This window comes from Phasianus colchicus, chromosome 21, assembly GCF_987193195.1.
Source record: "Phasianus colchicus chromosome 21, bPhaCol1.hap1.1, whole genome shotgun sequence".
Taxonomy (NCBI): domain Eukaryota; kingdom Metazoa; phylum Chordata; class Aves; order Galliformes; family Phasianidae; genus Phasianus; species Phasianus colchicus.
In genome coordinates, this window is record NC_143456.1 from 9,026,535 (window position 1) to 9,041,787 (window position 15,253).

A 15,253-nucleotide genomic window follows, 5' to 3' on the forward strand; every position below is an offset into this window, starting at 1 on the left:
ATTACCAGCTTTCTGGTGGGGAAGAGAGGAAACAGAAACGGCAGAATTATTATCATTTATTTTGTTGCAGTTAGGTTTTTATGAAGATAGGGATACAGATGGATATATAGATATGCACAAGCAACTGTAAATGTAAGATGAAAATAGATCTCCTTCCCAAGCTGAATTCTTGCCACTCTTTGCATCCTTTCCGGGGATGTTTTTCTACTGAAGAACATCAGTGATTTGCTTTAATGAAGTATAAAAAGCATGCAGTGGTGCGAGGGAGTCTTGTGGGCAGAGATGAATAGATGGACCTCGCAGGCAATGTGAGTTCTGTTCCACTGTTTCATTGCTGCAGTCCTGGAGGTTCTGCACCCATGAAGAGCTGTGGAGGTACTGAGGTGCTTGGGAATGGGATATCCCAGGCTGGGTTATGTGGCAGTAGCAACGCATGTAAGTGTATATGTTTGCATCTGGTTGCACAGTACATCCAGGAAGATGTAAAAAGGTTCTGCTGACTGCCATGCATACGGTGTGTTTCCTATAGAGCAAAGTGGCCGTGCAGTGGTTTGCTGCCACGGGAGCCCATCTCCATTTGCTGTGTATCGTTTGAGAGAGGAAGTTAGAATCTGCCCTTGGGTGTACACCTGCATTTGCTGTAGAAACTGAGAAATTCCTACCTGGTGATGGGTTGCATGTGTGCAGCTGGGGACAGAATGAAGCCCATGGTTGGTAACAGCCACACAGGTGTCACCTCCATCCTTTTTGTCCTGGGATATTTTTCTGCATGACGAAATGTTCCTCTTTTTATCCTTTTCCAGAAGGACCCCCTGTAGCATTTGCTGTGTTTATCACTTACAGCTGTGAGTTTCTTTGCTGCTCCATAATCAACAGTAATTCTCCCCATTTTATAGTTTTTAAAACATCCTTGCTCCCCTCTTACCAACTCTGTGGATGCCATTAGTGTGCCTTGGGATTATCGTATTTTGTGCACAACTGCCCTGCTGTTGTAAGCCTCTGCCTTGCTATGGTGCAGTTGCTAGAAAATGGATTAAAAATTAAATGCACATCTTGCTTTGTTTGTTTTTAATGAAATCTGCTTTCCAGTTAGCTCTCGATTTGATCAGAGATTGCATTGGAGTTAATGGGGTGGATTTTGCTCAGTTTATGATTCTTTCTCTAAGGTAACATAAAAGATGTTGGGTCAAGTTACCCAAGGCCAAAGCAGTGCCTGTAAACGAAATCAAGTGCACAGCTGTAGGCACAGCCTACAGTAACTGGGCTGGATGGTAAATACGAAATCTGTGTTGATCTTCCAACCTACTCTTTCATTTCTCCTTCATGCCATTGCTACCTAGACGTCATCTCTGATTCTCTGGAGCTTTCCTCCTGACAGGTAGCAATGGAACAGTTGGTCCAGGAACAACTTGTTCTGTGCCTGATGAGTGGGAGGGTGGGATGCTATCCCTGATTCTGGCTGGAGAGAAGCCCTGCTCTACCACTGCCATCTCAATCGGCCAAGTAAATATATATATAAAAAAAAAGCTGCTGTATTCTTAAGCTTAGTGTTAAAAACAAATGTAATACATACTTTTGTAATTACTACCAGCTTTAATTGTGCTTACGCTAAGAAACCCTAGCTGTAGACGTAATTCTGCTTATGTACAGGCTGTAAAAATGGAACAGTTAAAAGGAAGTCCTCCATGATGCACACCGCCCGCTACTTGAACGCGAGGTTCTGTGATTCTAATTGCAGACAATCCCAAGTAATTCATTGTCACCAGCGCTGTTCCAAATGGACTCCACGACAGCAGAGATGAATCTGGCCCTAGCGTGTTCCTGCAGTAAACTGTCGTTGTGTTTTGTCCCCGTTACTCCTATGGAGTGCCTCTGCTGCTGCATCTTGCAGCACTCTGCAGGGACACAGCGAGGGTATTTTGCAGGGACAGATCGAGCTTAGCTGTCATTTCTCTTTGTGGGGAGTACCCTTGGTGCCTTTTTGGCCCATGCTTCATATTCTGTGTGTACGGCAGGATCTGATGATTGAAGCCTACTGCCTGGGATCCGAAATGAATTGTTTGTTTTCTCATGAAACGTTACGCTTCTGCAGTTCCTTCCCCTTTGCACACACACACACACGCGTGCATTCACACAGGCACGCCGGGGCTTCATCATACAGCAAATTGCTTATACACATGTAAGCAAATATCTTCTCAAATCATCTCTTATCACCAAGTGGGGTGTGGTGCTTGTTGTTCGAGGGGTTGAGGTTGCCTTTCAATCTGCCAGGGCCAGCCTGACACCAAAAATAAACAGCATAAGCCTGGAATGGTTGTCACAAGGGGCAGAGAGAACTTGTCAGGCAGGAGTGTGTGAGCCGGCAAGATGATAATGTGGCATGACACTTCTGAAATGAGACACCGGTTGCCATGGTGAGGAGTCAGGAGGGACTATCTCTCCAGAGGCTGAAATAAAACATGCTTTAAATGATGTTTGATTAGAATTTAGATCATGTAACTGAGTGGCTGGACCCTTCCCCCCCCCTCCACCCCCCCTTCTTTTTCCCCCTCCCTATACTTGTTGTCATTGTCGTCTTTGGCTGCTGGCGGAGTTCACTTTGGGAAGAAAGGGCTGTGGGTTCAGAGCAGCCCTGGCTGTAACCCCTCTGCTCCACCACTTCCAGCGTGCTGAGAGGTTACTTAGTTCCATGCCCAGTCAATTATGCTCCTCACTAACTCTGCTTGCGTTTTCCACTTGAGTCCATCATAGTTTAAACCAGTTAAAAATGATTCCCTCTGCTCTGAAAAACAGATAATCAATAACACCCTGAGAATATTTCTTGTCTTCGTTTGCTTTCCCTGACTGGTCCACTCAGGGTATCCGTCATCTTGCTAATATGTATTAAAAATACAGTCCATGAAGTCTTAAGCACAATATTCTTCTTGGACTCTTCATATCAAAAGAGGGTTTTAACGTGTGCATGTGCCAGGCTAAGTGGTGAAAGGAGCCTGAACCAGAAGGCATTTGAGAGAATGATGTAAAACATTGAGGCCTTGTAAATGAAATGGGATTTTTTAAAATTTAGGTTTCTTTGCAGTTTAATACAACGTGCTACTCAATGCATTTCTCATGGCTTTCCCAACAAAACAACACAAGAGCTGGCCATTGGCTACGAAGGTTTTTAATTCTTTGGTGCTTGATGGCGCATCCAGACATTTTAAAACCTTGAAGCAGATATCCAGCACATAATTAAGTCTGTTGGACAGTTATAGCCAAATCCAGTGCTGGCTGGTTGTGGGTAGAAGCAAGGGCAAATATACCAAGTGCTGATAATCTCAAGATCACTTGAGGGACATCTGTTTCTCAATGTAAATCAGACAGCTTTGCTGGTGTTAATGCACACCATACCAGGGCCTAAATTCTTTTAGGTGTCATCTCTCATCAGCTGTGAGTAGAAGGTGCTAAAATACAGGGGGCTTTTTTTGCTTGCTGGAGTGAATCGAGTTTGATGACTCACTATTGGTAAGTCTGTTTTGGATGAGTCAATGCAGCAGCAGGTGTTACTGGTGATTCTTTGCCTGAAAGGCAGAAATTTAATCATAGAGTCTCTACCATAGCGTACATGGGATGGAGATACTTTACACACTGGTAAAATTCCCAGGCAGCTGTGAACAGGGGTCTGTGTAGCTAATAATGATATTCTTATATACACACTGTAAATGAGCTTCCCCTTTATCAGCACATTTAAACTGTGGTCATTTGCTTTGGTAATTGAAATAGTTACAACAGGCCAGTGAACGTGTGACTGCAACTACGTTTTTCTCAGCTATTAAAATCTCTATGCAAGACCATGCTGATTAGAGTCTCTATTGTGTGCTTTTGGGGGGGGGGAGGAAAGACCACATAGTGGCTATGTAAGAGGCAGAATGTATTCTAGGAGTCACACGATGCCCTGTAATTTATGGGAGACAAAGAGGTACATTAGATATTGTTAGAATACATAATAATCCTCTGGCAATAATTTATTCGGCTTGCAAGGTTAGGATCTCCATAATTCTTAGTTGCACTCTAATGAAGGCTGCTGATGCTTATTATATATTTTTGTGTACATTAGAGGTACCTGTGAATATATGGATACTGTACTTGCCTCCTGCTGCCCCACTGCTCAGAGCTGCCAGGGGGACTATATTGTGCAGACCATTTGTCTAACGAGTCCGGGAAAGTGCACGAGCTGTATTGGCTTCTTGTCAGAGGCTCTCTGTAACTTTGTGCCCGTAAAACCATCTGCTGCAGATTCAGCCTGCTTTTCTCATGCTGCTAGGTCACCCCTGGCTCAGGGTCATGGACTTCAGCAGCGCACACTGTCCAGCTGCAAACCCAGACAACCCAGGTAGACGTTCCCACAGAAGGGTTAAGCTGGGCGTTCCAACCTGATTGATTTGTTGGTGGGATGGGGTGGGCTGGGCTGGATTCAGGGAGTGATGACAACTTCAGGGGAAAAACAGTTCTGAATGGGGAGGTCTCAGCCCATCACTCTGTTGAGGAGCAGTTTTCTTCAGGAAGCATCTCGCACTTCTGGCATCCTCATCTTACAGCCAGGATATTTTTCTGCTTAGCTGATTCCAGTAGAGTTCACACTTAGGAATCAGTGGTAAGGAACAGGTTAAAATTATTTATAAGGCTTTTAATGCATATTAATTAGGTATTGCTCTATTTTATTGCCATACTGCACTTTGTACAGCGGTTTTCAAAATGCCTTAAGTAATGTTTGCTATGCATCCCACAGTCTAATCTGCCACGTAATTTAGGTTATTCGTGCCACGGAATTTACTTACCACTGACACAGAAATTAGCCCCAAAGTGCTGGAAGATCCCAGGGCTGCTGCTGATGGTTGCCTGATAGCAGAGTAGGCCTATGGCTATGTTATACATTGTTTTCATGTACCAGCTTATCTTTTTGAAGGCAGTCAGCACTGTGCTCATATAGGCGCACATTACGATGCTCACCACCAGCAGAGTCCAGAGAAAAGCCACCTGCAGGCTTCTTGCTATGCAAGGCTGTAATATGAAACATCAGAGTCTTGTAGCAGTGCTGCATCTCTGGCCTTGGTTCAGGCAAACCACTCATGGAGCAGCAGCACGACTTCAAAAGCTGAAGGTTGCTTTGTTCCCCGTCTCAATTTGGGGAAATCTGTGGTGTTTGCTGGAATGGCTGCTGTAGCATGGAGGCTGAGGAGCCTCCCATTGCAGGGCAACATTTCTAATTTAGTTCGGATTTTACTTACTTATTTTGTCTGTTGAATCAGCAGCGAGGTTACTTCAATAACTTGTCTTTCTGAGGGTGGTTGGTTCCTGCACATCTGTCTGGAAAGCACTCTGCCTGTTAAACCTGAATGCATCCAACAGCTTCTGGGTTTGGGACTTGACTAGATAATTAACAAAAAAAAGCAAAGAAGAAATGATGTGGAAATTATTATGCTGCTTCTTGAAATACCTTCTGTGGAAACAGATTTCTTTTTCTTGAACCTTGTATTAAAACCGGTAAGATTCTCCCATGGAGAATTTTGCAAGTTTTCTTTTCCCGCTGTATTTCCAAGCTTGCCTTCCCTTCCCACACTCCTTTCCTTTGCCCAGCACACATACAGCCTTCCCACAGCATTTGCACATGCTGTTGTAGCACACAGCTCTTCTGATCCCATGTCAGGTGTCAAATCTTTAATATGATTTCCTACATGTTTGACTAATCAATGCAGAACATCATCACGAAAGATAATTTTACCCTCTGGCACTTCAGGGACAGGATAATGAGGCCCGGTGTTTTCCATTTTTTATTCTTCCACAAGAATCTACATTTTTTAGTCCCAGCTAATTGATTTAAGTTCATGGAGGAAGGTTTTTTTTCCCCTTTCCCTCCCAGTTCTTGGATATTAATGGATTCTAGTGAGCTAGCAGAGCTGTGTGATCAGTATGTTTAGAGATTCAATATAGTGCTGTTCTGACCTTTCGGAAGCCAGGGGAAAAGCATTAGGCCCAGCATGTTGATCCCACATGAGCACTGAAATCTCTGGCAGTTTGGAGCTTCTTGAGCTGGCTGGAGATACGGACCTTCTGCAGCAAGAGAGGTTTGACCTCAAATCCTTCGCCAGACAGGGGGAAGTGCAGCCTCACAACCCAGTGAGAAGGGGGGGTTCGTGATTGCTTGGGAGGTGGTGGAAGGCAGAGGGATGGAAGCAGGCATCTGTGCCTTGCTCTGAAGACCTTTGACAGAAAACATGGCGTGGTGGGAAGTGAGCATTAAACCACGGACACGTGGCAGATCTCTCAGCTCTGGCTCTCCTGGTTTCATCAGAAAATCATTACCCTGTTTTTTCAGCAGTGGTTTTCAGAGGAGGGCTGGGCAGGATGCTCACTGATCACCTGCAGGGCTGGAGGAGTGGGGCAGACCAGCAGAACTGCATCCCTCTCAGCAGAAATGTTTGTGCACGTCCTGTCCTGAATTCATCTTCGCAGTTCTTTATGAACGGGTGAGTGAGCAAGAGATGGAGAGGACAGAGCTTCAGGGTGTCCTGTTTGGAGTCTGCTCTAGACTCCAGCTGAGCAGTTTCTGTCCAGTCCCTCTTTTACCCCCATGCCCAGACAGATGTGCTGCTATTGTGCTACCTGGCAAGGATGTGGGCATTCCTGCCTTGCCCAGGGGACCAACTGAATGGCTTCAAAGGCTGTTTCTCACTTGGCACCAATGTGAAAATCAAGCTCCAGGTGCAAAATGTGGACATTCCCTGGTGTCTATTATCCCCATAGGCCACCAATGCACAGAGTCCACTGGATGAGACCTAAAAAGGAGCACAATCCCACCATAGCACATAACAGAGGCTCTGAAAAGTGCACAGGCATTTTTTTATGAATAATTTGTGCATTTCCTCTATATTCTACCCCCATTAACTAGAGTTATTTTTGTATTATTATTTTATTTTAGGGATGGCAGCAGCTTATGACAGATTTGTTTAGGGTTAGCCCTATTCATAAATTAAGCGGCAGATAAAATTTAATTTTTCTTATAAGAAAAGCCTATAGCTCCTTAAATTGCTCATTTAACATCACTGTAAAGTAATACTCCACTTTAGAATGGACATCGTATTAACTTTAAAAGGCCTATTTAAAGTGACGGTTGTCAGTGAGTGAAAGCCAGATATGGTAATTTCGAGTTACAAATCAGAGTGAGGAAACTGTAGAACGGACAACCTTGTTAACACAAGCGCGACGGAGGAAGCACCGGGGTCAGAGTGCCAGCACGGAAAGGAATAAAGACACAGCACCAAAAATATGTCCTATAATTAGGGCAGCTGTAAGAGTCAAGGTTGAAGATTCTTCACCATGACACGTCTGATATAGAAAAAGTGATAGCCAAGAGTAATCACTTACAGGCAGCGAGCCTTAAAGGAGCAGCGCTGCTCTTCCCCTGGCAGGGCAGGGGAGCTGGGAGACAAAGGGCAGAGGGGCACAGCGTGGCTCCGGAGCTGTGTGTGCGGGGAAGGAGGAGGGAGGAGCTGGAGATTTCAAGGGTCAACACTCAAAGGGACGGAGAGCCAGGAACGGTGATTGCCTTGCAGGGAGGTTTTCTGATCGTGGTGTGGAACTGAGCGGTGTCTCGGAACACCGTGGGTTACGCCGGGTGCTGCGGGGGTCTCCTGGGTTTGGAGAGGTTGAATGGGAAGGGTGAACTCCTCTGGGAGGGGGGTGGAAGGAGGAAAATGAAACTGTGTACGTAAATGGATAAACACAGACGTTTGTGGGTATGCCGGGCAGCAGGAGATGCTGAGGAAGGGAAGAGTGGGACAGAACTGCACAGACGTTTGGAGCGCACAGGAAGAAGCCTTAGAGCAGTGAGCGAGCAGTGGGCACGCGTCCACGTAGATGAGCGTGGGATGCACAGTTGCTTCCTCCAGCTTGGCCTTCCACAGGGCCAGGTGTCCCTGGGGGTGGGGGGACAGAAAACACCCAGGCCTGCCTCGGACTCGGGAGCTCAGCCTGCCCCTCTGCTCGGTGGGGTAGGTAGGAAATCAGGCTGTAGCACACCCCGTGCTTCCTGTGGGAGCCTTCGTGCCCTAGGGTGCACAAGAAGGAAAGCAATGGGGAGCCATCCTTGGCATGCTGGCAGGGCTGAGCTGGCTGAGCTGCTGAGACCTGGCCTGTGCTGCTTGCTTGGCAAAGGCTCTGTTCTCCTGTCTGCAGTGCTCAGAGGTAGATCCCTTGCCAGCTAGGTCAGAGTGGAGGAGCAGGCAAGGAGACATTTCTATTAGTGGAAAATGCCTCCTTGGGTGATTCTGGCTTTCTGAGAGTCCTTTGGGATCTGTGTAAACCCGGTCTCTGCCACCCCCAGCACCCTGTTGTGCAGTGGGTGCCCGGGAGCCCGGGGAGCTGTCACAGGAGAAGCCTTCTCTTCTGCTGCCCTTCCTCGGGGAGCAATTCAGTCCAACCAGCTAATGCAGAGTGACACGGGCACATGCTTTCCTCCTTACTCCCCGCCTCCTCCATGGGATCCACTTGAAAGGATAAAAGAAACAAGAGCTTACTCCCCAAACACTCTTCTTTCTCCCCATTAGAGTGTATTACACAAGAGCTGATGTAGATTCATGTCGCCCATCTCCAACTGAGCTTCCCTGCCGTGCGTCTGAGAACTCTTGTGCTTTACCGGGCACCTGTGGTCTGTGGGAGCTGCAGTGCTCCCCCTCTGCATTTCTGAATAATCCACAGCACCTCTCTGGACAAGCCTGCTCCCCGCTTAGGCTGAATGATTTCCTACGGTATTTAAAGGTTTATCAGTAATAACCACAAGCCCTTGAGAAAGGGACCGCTTGACTTTGCTTTGGGCTACCGCCTCCCCTCCCATTGCTATCACAACAGATTGAGTTACCTTACATCAATTTCTACCTACCTGCTCGTGGAGCCAAACCTGTCTTCAAGGGCAGGGGAGTCAACCTGCCTCTTTGGACATCTCCTGCACCCATGGTTTGGTTTGCAGCATGCTTGCTGTGGTTTCAAAGGCAGAAGTGAGCCAGCTCTGCTCCTTTGCACGGCTGTGCAGTGGGCACGGAGCTGCGTGGCAGAGCAGAGCTGGGCGGCTCGGTTCCCACGCAGCCCCTTTGTCTGCCAGTTTATTTTGCCTTTGTCTTGGTCGACCTGTACTTGGGGACGCTAATTCGATTTTCCATTGAGAGGTGCGGATATCTATATTATTTTCCTAAAACTCCAGAGAATATTATAAATTTCTTTTTATTGCTTCCAGCCATGTTATTTAAAGTAATTAACCTTAATTTATAAATTTTTATATCAAACTGCCTTTTAACTTTTAGAACTGGCAGGAGAAGTCCATTTCCCAGGGCTCCTAATAGTTCTCCATTTAATCAAAATTCATCCATCAGATTCCAGTGTTAAATCATCTTTTAATTGGGAGTTACATTCTGGTTAATAGTTTTATAATTCGCCGCCTCTAATAGTTTTTACCACAGGGATCTACTCCATTTTTTCTCACTCTATTATTCCTGGTGTTCAGCAGGGACATTTTAAAAACGTTCACTTCCCCTGCCTGTTCTTTGTGATCTCATTAATTCTTGATAGCAAGTTCCCTTTCTCCTCATTACTGGAGCACAGCTACCTTTATCACGAGGTGAAATCTTACTCATTTCTACAAGTGCTCTTCGTTTTTTTTTTTATTTATTTATTTTGCCTCTTGAAAAAAAAAAAAGAAATCTACAATTTATTTTGGCAGCTAAGAGTCTGTGCACTGTGTAAGGTGTTGGCACCTGACATGACGGAGCTTTCATGCTGTTTGGATTTGGGGACAAGGACTCACTCTGACTTTGCACAGCTTTTCTCGCAGTAGCACCCTGACATTGGTGGGGTTTTCTGGGAGATCCCACCAAGCAAAGGTAGGAGCTATTAGTAACAGTGACATAGGAGAACAATCCAAGAGCCATAAAAAGGAACCAGCAGGAATGGTGGATCTGTTTGGAAATCCATGCAATGTGTGCTGGAATGCCTTTTGTGTTCTGTTCTGTTCTGCCACCAACGTTCACCAGCCCAGGGGAACAGAGCCAGGCAAACCCAAACACTGGTTTACTCGCACGTGACACTCAGTTGTCAGACACACTGCATGCAGACAGCCTTCACTGCAGCCAAGCAGCCAGAGCAGTGCTACATTAGCTCCAGATCCTTGCAAGACAATGAAAAGAGTCCAAGGAGAAGTAAATAATGTTGTATGTGAGGCAGTAAAACCAAGCTTGTTGTTTTTCAAAAACAAAAACAAAAAAACGCCTGGAATTAGCGTAAAATTATATCAGAAACCTTAATTCTCCAAGGGCTGATTCTCAATGTGCAGATCCACCAAAGCTCTGCAAATTACCCTACCAATCCTACTGACAGTCTGATAGGAATTGTTATATTGCCTGCCCCAAGTCAGCCTCTGTAGGAAAGAGTGTGTTGTGAAGTGCTGTGGGGAAGAGCAAGGGAAAGCCATCCCCAGGGTTTGTATTGGGAGTCCCTTGAACAATCCTGTAGAATCGTTCCATATATAACTTTGCATAGGAAAAACAGGATGGAGAAGTGTAAACAGAGTTATTAGACAGTTACACGGGTCCTCAAAATCACTATCACACTGGCCATGGTAATCCTTATGCCTCCATCAAGTACCACTGCACAGTATTCCTGCGGCCCTTCGTTACCCTGCGCAGCAGTGCAATAACTTTTCCTGCTTAAAGCCTGCACCAGTGTGGTAATTTGATATGACAATGATTGCGAAATACTCCAGCAGTTTTAATTGACTGGTGTTGAGATCATATCAGCAGAAACAGACAAGATCTTATCTCGTGTATGCCTTCCATCCCGCCTGGCTGCTACAATATTTATGTTAATAAGGACCTCAGACATTAGCCAAGTATTAAGTCCTCAGCCCTGCTAGCTGCATTTAGAAGCAAACCGTAATGTCACAGACTGCTGGCTGCCTTTTCCTTCCAGTTCAGCAGTGACCAATAAATAAATAAAGGTTCAGCTTTTTGCTGGGTACGAAATAAGGAGTTTTTAGCATTTTAGGATTTCTTATGGGAAATAGTACAGTAATTCAGCAGTTAAAAACCTCCAGAGCTCCATGCTGTATCTGAAGAAATTACCATAGAAATCCAAAGCAGCACTGCACCTCCTGTATGCATAGCAGGCACACTATTACCTCCTCCTTTGTTGTTGCTGCAAACATTTACTTGAAGAGACCTTATTGTCAATGAGTTTTTGACAGAGGTCGAAGTATTTCTGAGTGAAACTGAAAGAGGTCTGGGCCTTGTATCAAACAGCTGACAGCATCAACAATGGTGTGTTTACTCATCCTGCATGCTGGAAAAATTAATTAGAAGTGTTTGTGAGATGTTTTGAGCCTGCAAAAGCCTTCTGTGCTGTTGGTAATGAGCGTGCAGTGCTGCTCCTGCCTCTGGGTGGAGGAGGACTGCAGCTGGCAGTGGATGGCTGGGGTTTCCTTGGTAGGGATGGGACTGAGTGATGCACAACCTTTGGGAATGGCAGCAGTTGGAATAGAGAAGATGCACAACATCTTCTATAACACCTGCAGCAACATCTGTGCATCTGTATTTTATTTACATCTAAGATTTCTTAAAAGGTGCAGGGCTGCAAGTTCCCTGCCAAATCTGTTCATCTGATCGTGTTATAAACTCTTCCCAGCTTTAAAATACTCCTCCTCACAGAGGTTAACTGTTGAAAGAAAACATGCAGAAATGTGATTGATCCATTGCATCCATCGGGCCCATTCTGTTTGGACTGCAGAGGTCTTAGCATGCACTCAGATGCTGTCCTGCAAAGAAAGGAAGACCCTGGGACAGGAATCAAAGCCAGTGTTGGTTGTTCTTTATTTCAAACAGGCATACACTGAGGTCTGGATTCTGGCAGAACCTTCCTCCTTTTGGGTCATGTTAATAACTGGACAGAGTGCTTTGTCCTTTTAGGTCATAATGCTGAAACCTCTGAAAGGCTTTACAAACTCTTTTGAAAAAATGCTGCAGGATTTAATGAGGTGTAATATTACAGACTTCTGGAACTTTCCTGTAAAATTGTTGTCATCTTAGGGAAAGCTTTATCTACCCATGTGTATGTACGTGTATGTGTATAAAAAAGCCTTGTTTTTCCTTTGATTGATTCAGGATTATTGCAGTAGGAGGTGATTTATTTTTTAAGGAGTCTGGTTGGTTTCTGGCTTTTCTATGCAGCTTTTCTATATTATATATATTTATTTTTTTTGTAAGAAATACTGTATGTGTCTTACAGGGCTGAGGACTTCGGAGGCTTTGTCTAAGCCTGAGTCACTGAAGACCTTGGGTTCATGCTGCCAGGCCCTGGCTGCTGGGACTGACAACGGTAAGCCTCCCCTGAGCCTCCCCTGGTGTCACTTTCTCTTTTACATCTACAAAGATGCAAACTGAAGACTGATTGGACATTAAGACCAGCACTGTTCATTTCATGAATGTATATACATATACACACATACACATATATATATATATATAATATTTAATATTTGGGCACTTAAAATATTCATCTGGTATTTTCATTCTGTTACTCTTTACTAATGCATTTTTGAACGCTTTCTCTGGAATCAGCTCAGTCTCCTCTTTCATGAATCCTTATCTCTGTCCTATGGGCATCTATATCCCTGCCCTAATGTTCCACTGTACAAGTACTGAGCTGTTCATAGCCCTAATCATATAAAAACAGATGATTCATTACTGAAGTGGATGAAATAAGGCATTAAATATTGGCATAAAGAGAAAAGATAAACTGGTACTAGATGGTTCATCTCTATTAGCTAGAGTGTCTGGGGAGACCACAGAAATAAACCTAGGGTTATAAATATTGCCCTTGATTAGGGACCTGCAATGAGATCCAGGAGAATGAACTTGTGTGCCCTATTTAAGCCCGCAGTCTGTCTGCAGGGCTCTCGCAGTGGGATCAGGGCTGATTAGAGCTGGAACATGTGGCAGCTGCTCTGGGTACAACAGCCAGGCATTTGGGGCGGTGTTACGCTGCGGTTAACTGTGAGCATTCACTGTAAGGAAATAACTCAGGAAATAATGAGAGCCAAAAAAATCTTGCAAGCTCTTAAGAACTGCAGTTTGGACATCATCTGTCAGCTTCTCCTGTCAGGTAGGAGCTTTAAGGATTTTATTTTAAGGAAAAAAAGTCAGCTGAATTCACTGGATTGCAGGAGTTGAAGGCATAAGCAGAGGATGAGATCTTGTAAAACTTCTGATCAATCAAACAAAAAAAACCAGCAGCAGAAAGGAGGTAAACCTGCACTGAGAAGCTGCACACCCGCACACGGGGCATCGGTGCCTTAGGAGGCAGTGGGTAAAGGCAGGACTCCAGCACTGCTGACCACGCTGCTCTCAGATTAAAGCTAGGAGATGAAGTCCGAGTGACCAGCCCCAAATTTTCCTTTAATGTCATCAGCCCAGAAGCTGAACCTCAGAGGGAGGCGCTGCGCAGCGTGTCGTCCCATGGCTGCGTCTGGCTTCTGGCACTCCTGCCTGGTGGAAAGCAGCTATGAGGGGTTCGTAGGGTTGTGCTGTCTTCTGTGCCTCCTTTGGCCCCCGGGTTGCCTGCAGGACAGGGGCAGGGTCATCTTTGGAGAAGAGCAACAGCGTCAGCTGAGTGGAGAGGCCTTGGGAGCTTAGAGCAAATATGTGGGACACAGCTGTATTCCTGCTTGTTACTGAGTGAGCAGGGATCCTCTGCAACCTGTGCACTGCTGTCCCTGAAATAACTGTACTCAGGCACAAATGAGACCTCCCTGGAGAACCGGGGAATCAGGTGGTTGGGGAAATAGCCCTGAGCACCACAGCTCTGCCTGCCGAGGTCATGTTCAGCTGCATGCTGCGATGTAAGGCAGCCCTAAATTACCAGCAAACAAACACAGAATCCAGCCGCTCTTCATTTCTCTGCTGTGTGGGCAGAAACTCATCTGGTAGCCTGTAACAAAGTGCCCAGGTGGGTAGCAAACGGGGAGGCTGTTCAAACAGCTCCTCCTGTGGAGATGCTGCGATTTACTGAATCGTTAAGAAATAATGCAGGGTGCAGCACTCTCTCTTGTTCCCTCCGCTCATAATCAAACAGAAATCATGCAGCATAATCCTGTGCATTTGGGGAGAGGCGTAATGAAAACCAGAATAAACACAGGCTGTTTTTAAGGGAAGTGAAAGGCTGTTGGCTGCCCTTCCTTTATGCCCCAGCTGACTGCTTTCCCAAAAAGTGGCAGTGAAGGGGGGGACCTTACAGAACTAATTTTGTTAAAATTTACACTCCTTGATTTTTGTGCCTCGTCTTTTTCCCTTTTCTAGTTTTGTAGCTATGATGCAGTATTGATCCAAAGATCTATAGGATCATACCATGGCTCCAGGTGGGTGACAGAATTGAGGCTAGGCTTCATTTCCATTTGAATGGTGCAGAAAATAATTCCACTTTCCAGCTTTTATTGCTCAGAACATTGCATTTCTCTCATTGCAGTGTATAGGAATTAGCTCTGGAGGAAAGAAATGATTTTTTTTTTTTTTTCTTCCCTTGATGTAGAGTGGAGCAGAAAGATTCAGGAAGAAGTAATGTAGGAAAACAGGCAGCAAGCTCATTGCTGTCTGAATTAGGTGAGCCTCGATTGCTCTAATGAAATGGAACTCCTCATCTCGGGCTCAGGCAGTGCTTCTGTGAGCTGGTGGATTCCCTACCTAGCTGGCACCGTTTTCTGAAGCAGCACAGTGCATTAAATGCAGTGATAGTGGAGGAGCATACAACTGTTCAGCTCTGTTCTAGGTGCCAGTAGGAGGGGACACATGAAGAAATAGAGCAGGACAGCGGGAGCTAGAAATACCTGCTGCTGGAAAATGCTCTGCACCATCACTGGTACCCAAGCCAGCTCCATCCGTGTGTGTGAGCCACTGTCATTTGCAACTTAGATCTGCTCCTGCATCTCAAGCTGCATGGGACAGGCTCCTCCTGAGCCTGAGAGCAGAGCACAGCGTGGTCCTTGGGGCTGCAGTGACAGCTGTCCTGAGGCTGTGTGTGTTTTGAAGAAAGGCTGCGGGCTGTATTAAATACTGGCTTCAGAGACTGTAGGAACCTGCTGGTTCTGGAGCAAAGCAGGACTGAACTTGCAGGTGGGAGAGAAAATAAGTGGCAGTGAAAGAAGGTGTGCGTTCTCTAGATTTGTGGTGCCTCGCTAATG

General features: G+C 45.6%; 1 long non-coding RNA gene across 2 annotated transcripts in view; it reads left to right on the forward strand.

The window, feature by feature from the left end:
- The window catches only part of LOC116227939 (uncharacterized), a 115,707-nt gene that overhangs the window by 1,397 nt on the left and 99,057 nt on the right, over positions 1 to 15,253 (forward strand). For both annotated transcript variants that reach the window (XR_016459238.1, XR_016459239.1), the window contains exon 2: positions 12,307 to 12,396. This is a non-coding gene — a long non-coding RNA (uncharacterized LOC116227939). The remainder of the gene's footprint in view (positions 1 to 12,306; positions 12,397 to 15,253) is intronic.